Genomic DNA, 6,669 nt, shown 5'->3' with positions numbered 1-6,669 from the left:
ACACTATTTAACCTCTTCCATTACAGCCCTAGTTTCCAGCAAAAACACCTCATATGATGTACTCAAATTAAAACAGCTTAGCTTCTGAACTGCATTTACTACATAAAATAAACAAGGTCTTTCAAAAAGGAAAGTGTTTTAATTGTGTCAGAAATGCTCCCCTATAGAAAACAACAACAAAAAAAGCAATGTCTCTGAATTCAGTAAAAAGTGACATGCTCTCTCTCTCTTTCCATATATAATGTATATACACGCACACAAATACAATATATATGTGTATATATTTAAAATAATTTCCCACGCTCCCCCCTACGGGGTGGCGTATGTGTCTTCCTCAGCCTCGGGTCCTCTATTAGATATTTCTCCACCAGCACACGTAAATTATTTATTAATTATTTTAATTTCTAGCTATACGGGTAGTCCAGCGAGAGCCATTTCACTCTTTTGCATGGGTGCCCTGTTTACACAAGATAAAACTAGTAAAACAAATAACTGAAACAAACAAAATAACAAATAACTGAAATTAGGAAAGATGATAACAAGGGTTGTAATACTAGGACACCCAAGTATGTCAAACCAACAATAATAAACAAAGAGATTTAAAAAGAAGATACACTAGTCTGTGATTTATACAATGCTTCACAATACCCAAAATGTGCAAAAATAGGTAGAGACTCAGTTGAAACTTTAAAAGCATGTATATGGTTGATAAAATCAACAAATCATACTAAAATGCAGCATCCATCACCTGTTACACTCACATTTATCTGCGTATATAAAAGCAGTTTAAATTGAGATAAAGGAAGATAAAGTGCAGCCCGTATTGTCTTTCCTCTAAACTTATCCATTTCTGCAGGGTATAGCAACAGAAGGACATCTTTGCTACTTCTGTATTGGCAAAAAAGGGCTTCAGAACAAGATAATCTATATAAACTCTATCACCATAGGTTATTACAGATAAAACTTTTGCTTGTACCAGCTGCCTCCTGTGACAATCATTAAAACAAAATCTGTTTCTATAAAGAAACTAAAGTTGAAATTAAAGCAGTTAATTTCTCACAATGCAATTTGAAACTCAGCTTGTCGTTGAACCAAAAACCAGAGACTTTGTCAATGACAGCACCATCCAGTGTAGCTATATTTAAATTATCAATTTGACATTGTTTTTTAGTTAAAACCATATATTTTGTTTTACAGGAATTTAACATTAGTTTAAGAACAAGAAGAAAGTCAGACTGCAAACATTGAAAAGCCTGATCAGCAGAAGGACTGCTGTATAAATGACCATGTCATCTGCATATAAATACATAGTACTGCTAGTTACTTTGAATCCTAGGTCATTAATAGAAATAGTAAATAAAGTGGGGCCCAAAATGGATTATTGTGGGACTCCTTTAAGAATACCGAAAAATTTGACTTGAAACAATTCACTACAGCACTTGTCATCCATCAGGAAAAAACTAATTACGTGACTTCTGATTAAATCCAAAATATCCAAATTTTTGCAAGAGAATGTTATCTAGTATCACCAACCACCTTTGAGGCTGCTATCAGTGCTGTGATGAGGTATAAAACCAGGCCAATGTGGATTCAGAATACAGTTGCTAGTTAAATTCTTTACCTGATTATTTAACAAGCTTCTCCAGTACAATTTTGTATTATTGTGGGACTATCAAGATTTTTGAAAAATAACAAGAAGAAACAATTAGGCCTAACTAAAAATATTTGGGCCTAAATAAAAAAAAGGTGCTAGTATTACTCTTGACTCTATGCACCAGATGCAAAAAAAATTGTTCCTGGGGAGGTGCATGCACTCGGGTCCTCTAAATAAACTACAGAAAGTACATCAAATAGTACAAAATCACTTACAAAAACAAACAGAACAGAGTATATAAATGTTAAGTGCTACCTAACGTTGCAATCAATGTGTTTTACGTCTCAGTTCACATCAGTCAGGAAACTTTCTGTCATAGTGAGCTTAGGTGTCTTTGGTGGAAACCAGGCTTAGAATACATTTATACTATTTCTGTTTTCAATAGAGTTATCAGATTTCAGTGAATCCATATGCATCCATGTTTTCTAAAGGGCTGTAATGTACCAAGCCAAGAAAAAGAGACAGGGACAACTAGAGGACGAGGATCTGGATCTGACCTGGATCCACTGGGTTTTAGCAGCACTGTCTACAGCATCAGTTTAATGTGGAGGTTTTGTATTAACCTACCATCAGAGCTGGGCTTTTTACATACCCTGAGAACAGAGATGACAATCTGTGACTGGCCAGCCTGGATGGCAATAGTGCTGAGGGTGGTGAAAGACAGAGAACGCTTCATGTTCCCCTCCCATTCTCCTCTTCCTCCGATGACCATCCTTCCCAACTTTTGTTGCCCACATGTCACAGTTTCCTCAGTCTCTCCAGGCATCATAAAAAAGCTTAAATGTTAGTACACTGAAGATTGTCTCCTATTTCTAATTTCCAAAGCAATCATCTCTGGGCTGATGTCAACAATTTTCTCATATTTCCGAGACTGTTTTCCTTATCAAACCACTTTTCCCCATGTATTCTTGTATCACCATTGTTGGTGGCTTCACATGTTCTGCAGAAGTTTAGTTAAGTTCTTGATTTAAAGCTAAAAGTCCAGTTGGAGTCTGGTTCCCAGTTTGTCCAAAGCTGTTATCCAGTTGATGGTTGTTGCTCCTGTTCTTTAAACGTGAACAGTCAAATCTCCTGCCGAACACACAAGACATGAATTAAAGAGAAAATATTCAATATACTCAGTGCTGTATGAAGTATTTGGATCATTTAAGTACAAATACCACACTGTAAAAATATTCCATTACAAATAAAAGTCCTGCACTAAAGATCTATGTAATAGCATGTACTGTAAGTACAGAGTATTGAAAGTAAAAAATACCCACAGCACAAAGTGTGTGTGATTATTTTTACTTAAGCAAACATGGAACCAACTTGCTGATGACATGAATGAGCCTCAGCTTGACACTTTTAAATCTAAATTGTAAAATCTGCCATTTTCCCAACTGATTGATTTGTCTCTTACATTCAAGGCTACTTAAAATTTAATACTGTGCTGTATCATGCCATGTTTCTTATCCTTGCTTGTATATTTATTATTATATCTTTAATATAACATACAACTAATATTTGTTTTCACTAAAAATTAATCTGCTGTACCTCCGCTGTTGCCAGGTGCTTTCTCAATAGAGATTTGTTGGGCTTTTCTCCATAATATTGTACGATCCAGACATTACTATGTGAAGTGCCCTGAGATTATTTTTGTGGCAATTTGGTGGTTTTTATACTGACACCTAATCCAGTTTGTTAAACTACACTGTAAATAACAGATTGGATTCCACTCACAGTGACAAGCTGATAAAGCAAATCATGAATAAACACCAACCTTTCATCCAGTCACCAGCTGACATTCTTTAATCCAAAATCAGTTTTACAGAATAAATATTTGCACCCACAACTTTTAAAAGATTTTAAATGTCTAGTGATGTTTAGCACCTATTAATTTTATTTATGAATACATATTATATAATTAGAAAGTATTTATAGTCATGTACTGATTATACATGATAACCAAAGGACTTAAAGTAACATGTAGCTGCTTTTCTTGTCTCAGTGATTAAATCTGCAACAAAGAGCATTTGTTTTTACCACTTGATTTCTTAAAAACCAAATCCCTCTGACTAATCCCAGCCCATTTAGTTTTATCCCTATTTGCAGTTTCAAAGTGATAAACACTCAACATATTTGTACAGACAGACAATGAACGATTACAGAAGGAGTTTAAACCAGTACCTGAATCACGTTAGTTGAGATCAGGATGTTTCCATGCTGCTGCTCAGACTGTGGAGCCACAAGCACTAAACGCAGTTGAGAGGAGGGAGGAGGTATAAATAGATGTGGTTTCCAGTGGGATTATCGCACCACTGAATGACAGACACCTGCCTTCCAAAAGCAAACACTCCTCACTCGCTCTGTGACACAGATTGTATCAGCACATGAAGTGGATAATGAAAACAAAAATAAGATACTGTCATTGGTGAACTATCAGTAACATTAATTATACAATAACGACTACAAAGAACGACACAGGTAAAATAAGGAATATACCTCCAAGGTCATCTCACAAAATGCAGACATGCCAAGGACTGCAGTCTGTGGCACATGTTGAAAAACTGGTCCATCGAGCAGCCGGAATCAAAGGTTTTTGATGCTTTTACTGGACATCTTCTGAATGCTCAGTTTGAACACCCATCTTGACAAGGTTCAAAATTACAGTTATTCTTCAGATTGTTAGGTATTTTTAGTCAGATAGATATTGGTTAGGTACTTGTTGTATTAGGAATGTTTAGTGTAGACAGGATTTCTAGCTTAGGCTGTTAAAATGCTTTGTCATTCCCATGGGGGACTCGTTGTTTATGTTCAAGGATAACTAGATAGAAAGTTGATTACTGTATGACGTGTTTAATCATAATCGTAATTATAATATCTTCTTATGCTTAATGTCATGACATGTCAATAAATGTCCTGTCCTGTAGAATGAGGTTAGCCCAAAGCAATATAATGTACAGGCCTGTTGGGTTCGGGGTCTTTCATCCTTCAACTGCCTGCGTGCATGTTGGAGGTGCAAGATACCTGAGCGTGTAATGTTAATTTTTACCTGTGTTCATGGAATAAATCAGCACTGTTTTGAAGCTACTTGGACTGCCTCGTCTCTCAGAGTTAGCATGGTACAAAGAACCGGAATACAACAAGGTAGGGGCCGTGACAACGTGAGCCTACTGAACTCTCCAGACGACCGGTCCATAGTCCCGGACCAGCAGACGATGCCGAAATCCTGTGCCAGGCTGAGCTGAGAATCCGACATTCGGTCCTGTTTTGGCTGAGATTCTCCAGACGAGAGAGTGACTCGCTGGTTCTCTGTTGAGCTGTGCTGCGATGCCACACATCAAACTGGGTCGACCACAAACAGGTGAGTGGGAACCTTTGTTTATACATAAATTCCTGCACATTGAACTTATACCAAATTGTGTTGATATGTGGACTGCCCACTCTCGACGCTTTAAATTGGATTCAAAACAGTAACGATAATAAAACACTTTTTTTTGTTTTTGAATAATGTGCTGATTTGTTCCCTGTCACATGTAACAGTTAACAAGCACATAGACTCATTTTTTGAGGGATGGTGAATGAGTGCCGTGATTACAGAATTTGATATCAATAAGGGACATAAAATTCACGTTTTATAAGTGAATTTCTGCTACTTAGTAGCAGTTGTCTCCCCAAATTTCCCATTTCCTTTTAAATTTCCCTCCGGCTGGAGAATAAGCAGAGAGTCATCTCAACCAAACAGATGCTCTGATATATTCCACACGTAATAACGGCACAGGGAGATCGCCAGCTGTTTTGCTCATGAAATGTGTGGGAAGGTTAACTGTACAACAGGCTAATTAAAATGCTGTCCACAAGTGTATCACAGCTGAACAATTTAGGTTCGACTGTGAGAATTCATTGTGGATTTGACGTGCCTTGTACAGCAGTGTATGGTGTCCGGGTGGAAAGAGGTTTACTGGGGAATTGCATATTAGTTTATGGTGCCACTGTCCTTTTGAGATAAAACTGTGTTTTCCGGCTGGGGTAACCCCGAGGTCCAGCACGCATCAGAACCAGTCTGACGTAGAAGATTCGCCGGATGGCCGTTGGCACTGAGCCAGGAACCTCTCATAAATGGACAAGCGTCACGTGTGGCATATTATTTTTTTTAATTATGGCTGATTGTGATATTATTCAGGGTTGGAAGAAATGCCCGTCTTGGCTCATTAGGTTCTATTTTGTACCAGCAAATGGCTGGCCACATTGAGTTTAAATGAATATGGTAGTGAAACAAAGAGATTTATTGAATGGTCTGAAAAAATGATTGAAAAGGGAATGTTTGGTGCCTATGACGAGGCTCCCCCAGAAGAGGGAGCTATAAGACTATATATCAAACAAGCGGCCCACTCAACGGCCACAGCACGGTTGTGCCAGCATCTTTGCTACAAAAACACAAAACAGAGCCTAAAGTTAAACACTGCGAGACATTTCTTCAGGACTGTCTCTGTTTTTTGGCTGAATTTGAAAAAAATGGTAGGAAGGAAGCACGAGCTTCCTTGCAGGAAGACAGCACTTGTACTTCCGCTTTGAGACGTAAAAATAAACACAGAGGCAATATACACGACTGCTTGGAGCGACCTGCGACTCAAATGCCACTTCTCCAGATGGAGACAGCGCAGGGTGGAGTCACAATGACATACACACCGTTCACTCTTCAAGACACATCACTTATTAAAAGTCAGCTTCCGCCATTAGAGCAGGGGGGGCTCCGTGGATTAAGGCGTTTTTGACTGCATGCACTGGCTGCCTGCCAGCGCTGGGTGATTTCAGACGCATATTCACAGCCTGTAGTTCTCTTAGTATGTTACAGTCAGTTGAAGCCTTGGCAAACACAGATGGAGATGAGGACTCAGTCTCACTTCACACTGTAATATATGACCTCTGGCCTGTGGTCAGGATGAAGTATCCACTACGAGCCCAGCGTGTCAAGCTGTCTCTTATTCCTCCACAGCCTGAGGAGACAGGAAGCCAGTATCTCATTAGAGTGT

General features: G+C 38.5%; 1 long non-coding RNA gene across 1 annotated transcript; it reads right to left on the bottom strand.

The window, feature by feature from the left end:
- Positions 1–2,269: 2,269 nt before the first annotated feature.
- LOC109971948 (uncharacterized) lies at positions 2,270–4,228 on the bottom strand. The gene is made up of 3 exons (XR_002276619.1): positions 4,139–4,228; positions 3,824–4,002; positions 2,270–2,725 (listed from the first exon to the last, which is right to left on the bottom strand). It is a non-coding gene; the product is annotated as an uncharacterized LOC109971948 (long non-coding RNA).
- Positions 4,229–6,669: the final 2,441 nt, after the last annotated feature.

This window comes from Monopterus albus, unplaced genomic scaffold, assembly GCF_001952655.1.
Source record: "Monopterus albus unplaced genomic scaffold, M_albus_1.0 scaffold239.1, whole genome shotgun sequence".
Lineage (NCBI taxonomy): Eukaryota > Metazoa > Chordata > Actinopteri > Synbranchiformes > Synbranchidae > Monopterus > Monopterus albus.
Note: the sequence above shows the minus strand (reverse complement) of the source record. Positions and strands in the feature narration are given on the sequence as shown.